This window comes from Eumetopias jubatus, unplaced genomic scaffold (assembly GCF_037043125.1).
Source record: "Eumetopias jubatus isolate StellerSeaLion01/CBP00866 unplaced genomic scaffold, mEumJub1_p1.0 scaffold_4, whole genome shotgun sequence".
Taxonomy (NCBI): domain Eukaryota; kingdom Metazoa; phylum Chordata; class Mammalia; order Carnivora; family Otariidae; genus Eumetopias; species Eumetopias jubatus.
In genome coordinates this window covers 20,637,733-20,647,059 of record NW_028274810.1, presented here as the reverse complement: position 1 = coordinate 20,647,059, position 9,327 = coordinate 20,637,733, and the positions used below count along the sequence as shown (strand labels likewise).

Genomic DNA, 9,327 nt, shown 5'->3' with positions numbered 1-9,327 from the left:
CTACTACCACGGATTTATTATGGCTGAGAGGAGCTATTCACTAGCTATTCCGCTGTTATTAAACACTAAAAATTAGGGAAAAACTGGAGGTTATTTGGAATGGGATAAGGAGAGGAGAGCAGAAACTCAAGGGAGAACATGAAGTCCTACCCAGCCTTGTTATCCGAAATGAGTAACCACGTCAGATCTAACTTAAGTGCCAGCTTCTCCGAAAAGGTTTTCAAAAAAAGGTCGCATAACAGTTATTCACTGGACAAAAAATGTTGATGTTTCTAGAAAAGGTCTTGACATGAAAGACCCAACTTAAGAACAATTATACATAGCACCATGACAGAGCTGGGCTCACGGCAGCCTGGCACCAATTAAAATGCTACTGTGGACACAGAAATCTGTAGGGGCTAGCCTTCACTCACAGATATATGTGATGTTTTACAGCATAGAGATGTAGAAGTCTCTCTTCTGTACGTAGATGTCGTCCGGAGGAGACTTCTTCCTGCTGCCACATTCAAGGAATTTCTTAATTGTAGGGATATTACTTATTTTCACTGTGAACTACTGGAGATGCAGACAGGATAGTGGGGGCTTTTTCTTCTAGAGCCAAAATGATTTGGAGCAGAATCATGTCCACAAGGCTCAGCAGATTACCAATAAGAAATCATTTGCCATGATCCCTTAAAACCTTTTCAGACTCAGACATGCATCTAATTATAGCCTTCTAGGCCATGTTAACTGGTTGTTTTTGTTGATCATCTGGTTTCAGGAAAGGATGCATGATAATCAGTTCCAGCAGATCTAGCATCCCTTCCACGTGCATGTCAATGAGGGTTCTCTCCTTGAGGTCTTCCCCAAAAGAGACGGTGCTTCCCCACTATGTAGTGGAGAATGCTTCCAATCTGCACCAACTTCATTCTATCAATTTCACCCATTGGCATGTGTTGAAACAGCAGGTGGTTACCATCCTGCAACTTCTGCAACTGTTCTTCTGTTTCTAAGAATACTTCCTCTGACTCGACTCCAGTGGCAGCTAAAACCCATCTTGTGGATTCCATCAGGTCTCTTCTGTTCGGATAGTGGAGCTTGGGCTTCCCCACCCTGATGGCTTTTCGGGGTTCCTGGAGTCCACGTAGAGCATCCAGAGCCACCCAATGTGTTCTGCAAGCAGTCTGCTGCCCAATAGCCTATTGTTGACTGGAAGTCTTACCAATTGCATAAATAGCTGATTAACACATATTGTGTATGTTATATGCATTATATACTGTATTAGAATAAAGTAAGCTGGACAAAAGAAAATGATTTAAGAAAATCATAAGGAAGAGAAAATATTTTATAGTACTGTACTGTATTTTTTTTAAAATCCATGTAAATATAGGTCCATATAGCTCAAACCCATGCTGTTCAAGGGTAAACTGTATAACATTGATTTTAAATTTCTGCTCATAGCTTTTCAATATATGTCTCAAATATGAGCCCAGTTCTATTGATTATCTTCGTCTTTTGGAAATGCATTGTCCATTTTTTGCTTTTTCATAAACCTTGTAATCTTCTGTAGAAAGAAACTAGACATTCTATATAAGAGAGTAGATGCTGAGGTAAACAATATTTGGGGGGGCTAGAAATTAGCATTCCTTTCCTTCTACTAGATCTTTACTGTGTGGATTTGAAGCCATCTAAAGAGAAGTGGTTGCTATTGCTACCCTCAGGGCACCTTGGTCACCTAATTCCTCTGGAGATAATGTGTGTTCAGGGTGGGAGTGGTTTTCTTTATGGTTTTATCCTTTCTGATTCATCCTCAGCTGTAGATCTTCCCCTTGAGGTACGCCTGAAAGAGAGTTCCTCTCCAGTCTTGCTCTATCCTGGTCCTCTTCCAGGAGAACTGTTGATCTGTTACTCATTAACTTTTAGTCTGGTAGTAGAGTGTACTCACCCCTCTCCAGCTATAATTCTGGACAAGCATGTATTCTGATCCTTCCCTTACTGTTTTTTCACTAGTTTTCACTAATGCCCTGAAAGCTGTGGTGTTCACTGCTCTTCTGCCACAGTAAGTTCTGTAGGGGCAGATGGGGAAGGAGTATTCAAATGGGGCTTGTGCTGCTTCTCTTACTGACACTGCCATTCCTCTTCCCTAACCCTGCACCATGAGGGACTCTTCCTCAGAACTGTCACCAGTCTTTTTGTGACTATCTTAAGAGGTGCATGTAGAAAAACCTACAAGTAGGTGTTGACCTTCCCCTATACACACAGCACCTGAGGCCTCCAAACTCAGACTAACCTGCTCTCAGCAGCTAATTTGTTAGCATCTCAAGCTGCGTTCTTCTTATCAGTACTTGGCTACCTCATCCCAGGTGAAGAAGTGCTCATGTCCTGTCTTTTCCCACAGTCTTTGTTCTCTCCTCAGATTTTGCATTAGTTGGTTGTGCCATGACCTCAGTTCTTTGGTTCAGTAAAGTTATGGACTTGCATTTTGCCTGGGTTTTTTGTTTTTGTCAGGGTGATGGCAGCACTCTTTCCACCTCTCTTTAATCCAAGAAGAAACTGGAAAGCCAAAATCATAATTCTTAAGGTGATATTTGAAAGATGAGTCAGAGTTTACTAGTGAAAGGGGGGATGCCAGAAGAGATTTTCCGGTAAAAGAGACATCATGCAGTGTTATGAAAGAGCATGATATTTACAGTGGATGGAAAAGGAGCAATGAGAGCAAGGTGGTTGAGCATAGATAATGAAATAAAGATGGGACTGGGGGAGACTGGAGAAGTCGGGCAGGTCACGCCATGCCCACACCTTGTTTAATCTTTATCCTATGAACAACAGGAGTTCTATAATGTATTGTGAGCAATTTTCAGAGTTCTGTTTTGAAATATTTATCCTGGGTACACCCTGGAAAGCTAATTAAAAATCATGTGGGCAGACCGATGGGGAGATACCACAGGTGTCCAGGTAGAACAAGATGGACCCTTGGAATAGAGAAATAGGAGTGGGTATGGAAGAAAGACCTCTCTTGAAAATAAAAAGAGAAAGAAAGAAAAATGAAAGAAAGGTAGACTTTTTGAAGAGTCTGACACATATGGAGAATGGGGAGTTCAGGGTGGCTATTACACAGGTTTACGATAGGACTTTTAGGAAATTAGGCTGGAAATGAATTAAGATGAAACCGTGAAAGACCATGTAGGCCGCACTATGAAGGCTGTATTGATTTCTTCTATATGTACTAATTGGATCACAATAGGCTTTAAGCTGAGCTGTGACATGATCATATGAGATTTGGAGAGATACAACTTAAATCACTAAGCCATGATCTATGTAGATGGGACATTATTACATTCTGAACAGTAAATGCAACATTATAAGCCTGTGTTCATATGAACATATATTAGAATGGTAAAACTAGACAATAATTGTCTTTACAAACAAATGAATAGGCTTTTAAGACAAAGAAAATTTAGTTTTCTTACCACCATCCACTGAGCAAAATAATCTGCCAGTAAAATATATTACTCATGAAATAGGAATCATATCCAACATAAAAGTTGTTTTGAAGATGATGAAAATGAACCAATTGATAGATCAAAAGTGGTTATATCTGACAATTTACCTTTTCTTTTCATGGTTCAAGAAAGGCGTAATGAAAAATTCATTATATTTTATATCATAGCAAATTTATAAATCCTGGTTTAAAAGGTAAGCATTCATTACATGTCATTTTCCTAGTTTTTAAATGTTATTTTCTTGATAGATTCAACCATCCAGCCACTAACGTATTTAAGCTCTTAATGAGCACATACTGGGCACTGAAAATGTGCTTGGTACTGTGGAGGCAGGGGTTCCAAAAAATTAGATGACATACATTGTGTTTTCAAAGAGTGTCCAAAAAAGAAACAGACATTGCAGCGCACTGGAGTTAGTTGCAAGCTGAAAAGTACAAAGTAAGGATGAAGTACCAGTGAGACTGTACGAAGCAGGTTGGGGGCTTTATAATAAAGTAAATGAGGCAAGACTTTTTGATATGAGTCATCATACATTTAGTTCAAATCATTTCAGCAAAACGATAATAATTACTCTGTACCAGGCCCTATGCTCAGTGTTTGGGCTACACATATTGATAAAATCTAGTCAGTGATTTCAAGAAACTAATATTCTAATGAGAAAGACTAACATTGTAACATCCAACTATAGTATCAAATTCTAGTAACAGTATAAACTAATCCAAAATGAGAGTTGGAATGAGGATTCACTGGGGAAGTAATTAGGAATGAGAACTGAAGGGTAAATAACGTCAGGAGGAGTGAAATGTTAGATCGGTACTTCCTGGCAGAGGACAGAGCATGACAAAGGGCAAACAAATAAGCCTCTATTTTGTGCTCCCAGGGACACTCTCTGATGTGTAATTTACATGCACTACCCTGCAATCATTCTAAAGAATAGGCATTACCACTTCCCTTTAGAGGTGTGAAATCTCTGACCCAAAGAGGTAGTAGCTTTTCTAAGATATGTCAGGCGGCTAGGCTGTCTGAGGCTATCTTGTTTAAACACCCATGTTCTCAAACACGTGATAATGAGTGAAATGATATGGTGTATCAGAGAACTGTACGTAGCTTAGCATGGATAAACCCTATGCAAGAATATGCATATTTCTCTTCTCTTCGTATGTTACCATTCCCATTTGGGTTTTGTTTTTTTTGTTTGTTTTTTTGTGTTTTTTTTTTGGTTTTGGCTACTCTTTTCAGGCTTGTCATCGGAACCCCATCTCCACCAGCCTGCCACATAATGACAGACAGCAAACCTTACCTAATCTGCCTTACCTGGGGATATGAGTAGCTAGATGGAACACCAAGAAGGACTGCTTTATGGATCCCAAGTACCACAACCATTGCTTCTGGTCCCATCTGAATGTTGTCTCCTCTAGCTCGACTGAAGCTTTGCTCATCAGATTTGGAAATGCCGCTTGCTACAGACTCATGTTCTGGGCCCCAGAACAATTTGGGGAGGTTTGGCAACTTTGCTATGTTGATGTTCCATCCGTGAACACAGTATATCAATTTTTTATACTTTCTTTGATATCTTTCAATGTTGTGTAGTTTTTAGCTTACAAATCCTGTACATATTTTGATAGATTTACACACCTAAGGATTTCATTTTTCAAAAGTGTTAAATGATATTGTATTTTTAATCCCAGGATCCATGTGTTCATTGCTAGTATATAGGAATACAGGTGATTTCTGTATGTTAATTTCATATCTTTCAACTTTACTGAATTAATTTATTAGATCTAGGATTTTTATTTTTATAGATTCTTTTGGAGTTTCTATGTGGACAGTCATCTTATCTTCCTTTTTAATCTGTGTCTCCTTGTATCTGTGTTTGCCCCTTTTCTTGTAGTATACCTAAGTCTTCCTGAATTAAGATCCACCTCAATCTAAGTGAACTCATCTGCTTGGTTATATCTACAAAGACCCTATTTCCAGATAAAGGCATATTCTGAGGTTCTAAGTGAACATGGATTTTATGCAACAGAACTAGATATATCCCCTCCTCAAAAAAAGAAAAAAAAAAAAAAAAGCTTGCTCTCTCCACCCAAAGGAATATGAAAGGGGAAGTTTAACAAGGCAGAAAACTTTGCAACAATAACTGCTCCAGTCCAACCAAAACATTTTGGCCCTATATCCATTGACACAATGAAAGCCTGAGTAAGGACAAATAAGGTAAACTTCTACCCTTATCAGGTTGTAACAGGCTCCCCATTATCCCTACTGGAATAGTGTCAGAGAGGACAAACTAGAGAACTGGAACTTTTAATCTCTACTGGTTGGTAATGAGGCCCTCCCTGCACCCCCACCTCACCTGTGTTGTCAAGGGAAGCCAATGGGAGCCTGAATTTCCACTTCCCACTGGTAGTAAAGAGGCTCCCATCTGTCTCCACTGGAGGGGTGTCAGAGGTTCAATGGAGAATGAAGACCTTCATCAATGCACAGCAGGAAACCACTTCGCCATATCAGTGGAGACTGAGAGGGAGGGGATCCTGATTTCCCTATGCCTGTAACAAGGTGTCCCCCCCTAGATAATCTGCTCTCTTCTTTTGACCTTTCAGAATCTCCTTATATTTGCTTTACCTAAAATGTATAGGGTTTTTCAGTTGTGCTTAGTGGGAGCAATAGGAAAAAGTAGCTCTACTCCATCTTCCCAGTAGCTCACAAGTCATTCCAAATTGTAAACTACAGAGGAGTTTTAGAAAATTTTGCTGTTTAACCTCCATCTTTAACTTTTTCTTTTCCTCAAGAAATTTTTAGGGAGGACATGGTAAAAAAAAAAAAAAGTGAAATTAAGTAAAAATATAACAGACTGCATGATGTGCCCCTTTCGGATGTTCAGCACAGGTGGTCTTTCAGACCATGGTTCCAACCCAGGTGCATAATACTCCATGCCAGTCAATGGTCAATGGAGGGTTTTTTTTTTTAAGATCTTATTTATTTATTTGACAGAAAGAGAGAGCGTGCATAAGCAGGGGGAGTGGCAGAGGGAGAGGGAGAAGCAGGCTCCCCGCTGAGCAGGGAGTCTGATGTGGGCTCAATCCCAGCACCCTAGGATTATGACCTGAGCTGAAGGCAGAGAGTAGTCCAGTCAGTTATATCTAGATTGTTCCAAATTCTTACACAGGAATCCCTGAGAGGATATCTTTGTTTTTTTTTTTCCTAGTCCAGAGTTTTAGATTTCTTAAGTTTCTTTACAAACAGCAGTGATTTTTTTTATTTATACTGATTTAATCTGAGTCTGAAAGAGTAACAGCCATTCAGCAGTCTCACAAAACCCTCTGAAGGACAGACACTCAGGTAACCCCTTATGTGTGAAAGTCATATTTTCTCTTTCATGATATTGTTCTTTGTCTCTGGCAGAAACTCTCCACAAAGTCTTCTTCAGATACTTAATGCAGAGGTAAATAAACTAGGGATGGCCCAATCTTAAATTACTGATCACTTCATTCGCAAAATATGTTTTTGTGATGCTTAATTTTATATGTCAATTTGACTAGATCACAGGTGCCCAGATATCTGGTGAAGCATTATTTCTGGATGTATTTATGAGGATACTTCTGGAAGAGATTAGTATTTGAACACGCAGTAGACTGAGGAAAGCAGATTGACTTCCCCAGTGTGGATTGACTTCATTCAATCTGTTGAGGGCCTGAATAGAACAAGAAAGCAGGGAAGGGAGAATTCTTTCTCTTTGCCTGACTGCATGAGCTGAAACACTGATCTCTTGGCCTTGGGGTAGGACTTAAGACCACCTAAACTCATGCTTCTCAAACCTTTGAACTTGGACTAGAACTTATGCCAATGGTTCTTCTGGTTCTATTCCTCTAGAGAACCCTGACTGATACAGTTGTCATTATAATGCCATTATCATGTGGGGTCAAGCAGGAGAAGATAACTTTGTAAGGGTAGCTTTGATGGAGACTATTACCAACTGAATGGCCCACTCTTTAAATTCATATGCTGAAGTCTCAACGCACCAATGTGTTTTGGGAATGGAACTATTGAGAGGCAACTATGGAGTGCTGAGGTCATGAAGATGGGGCCCTCATGATAGGGCTACTGCCCTAATAAGAACAGACACCAGAGGGCGCCTGGGTGGCTCCATCCCTTAAGCGTCTGCCTTCCCCTCAGCTCATGATTCTGGGGTCCTGGGATGGAGTCCAGTGTTGGGCTCCTTGCTCAGCGGAGAGTCTGCTTCTCCCCATCCCTCTACCCCTCCCCACTGCTCATGCTTCTCTTTCTCATTCTGTCTCCCTCTCATGCGTGCTCTCTCTCTCAAATAAATAATTAAAATATTTTTAAAAAGAGAGACACCTGAGAGCTTCAGCACGTAAGGGCCCAGTGAACAGGCAGCAAGCCAGAAAGAGGGCCCTCACCAGATCATCCCACAGTATAGCCCATTTTATCTCCTTGCCTTATGTCTTACCTCTAATGAGATCTGATTCCCTTTCCTTGATATCCGAGTAATCTTTCCAATTTCTCCTGAATTAATTAATATAACGGCGTTAGGGCCTTTGCTTCTTGTCTGGACAATGAAGTCCCTCTCTGGTCAAAATTTCCTAATCTCCATCCTCTTTTGCCTCTTCTTGTTCAAATTATGGGTAGTAGGTTTAGGACTCAAATGTCTAGGAGGGCCAGCCCACACAAATTCTAACAATGTAGCGCCCTAGCAAATTAGAGAATGTGTGCCCCCATCGAAAAGACGCAGTTGGTAATTATGCGCATTTTGTCAGATCCTCTACATTTTCAAGAGCATACAGACATTCCAGTTTCCAAAGGTTAGCAACAAATTAAAAAAAAAATTAAAAAGGATGGGTGTGAGCCAGTGTTATTCAAGCCAAACAACACAGGTCTCAGGGCCAGATTTGGCTCTTTGGCCCCCAGTTGAGGACTTCTACCATAATCCCTTTAATGATTTCTCCCAGGGGTGCTAGGGCTTAGTTAGTATACGAATAGTTCTCCTGGTGGCTCCTGTTAATATCCCTTAGCTGCCTCTGGAGATCAGGCCAATTTAAGTCCTGCTTATGGTGGAATCCTGGCGTAGGTCTTTTTTTAGGTCCGTCTGGCAAACAGCCCCCCACCCCCACCCCCACCCCCACCCCTACCCCTCCCACCGGCTCAAAGAATCACTGCCCAGCGGACTGCGTGCAGTAGAGCAGGGCTCCTCCCAAGGACAGGACATAGGATAACTGCCCAGATCGCTCTGTCCTGGGGGTGAGTCTGTCCATATTGAATAGTTTATGACGCCGCAAGCTGGTACACGGCTCTGCAGCCTCCTCTGCGCAGCGGGCGAGTGCATCTGTCACGGAGCCTGCAGACATCAATACTATTGTTCTCTTAGGCACCAGGATTTTATTTTCCTTAATACTTTATGTACTTCATTGAACACTATTGAATTTTCTTCTGCCTGAGTTAGGCTCTGAGACGAAATAATCAGCAGGTGCTTTCAATCATTCTCTTGATGATTGCTTGTTCCTATTTCAGGTATCGTTTTATCTCTTTAGTACTGGGTTGGATTTTCAATTTGGGTGGTCAGACCCGTGTTTCTCCTCACTGCAGAAGTTCCAGGAAGTCTCTGAGGCATGTCTTACTATTTTAGTCCGTGTTTCTAGTGGGTGGGTCCAGGCTGGGCAGCAGCCTGCGGGAAGTGCGGCCAGTCTAGCAGAAAGTTGCAGAACCACACGGAAGAACTGGATGGTGTGGGAAAAGGAGGAAGAAACAGAAATCAGTTTAACCATACTACAAAAGAAAAAGAATAATGCTCAGGTGTTTTGGTCTTCCAAGATTTTTCTTTCTTGCCCAG

At 41.1% G+C, this 9,327-nt stretch overlaps 1 pseudogene; it reads right to left on the bottom strand.

Annotated features, from left to right (window-relative positions):
• Positions 1–429: 429 nt before the first annotated feature.
• On the bottom strand, positions 430–8,845 carry LOC114208089 (glutathione S-transferase A4-like; annotated as a pseudogene).
• Between the last annotated feature and the right edge of the window lie 482 nt (positions 8,846–9,327).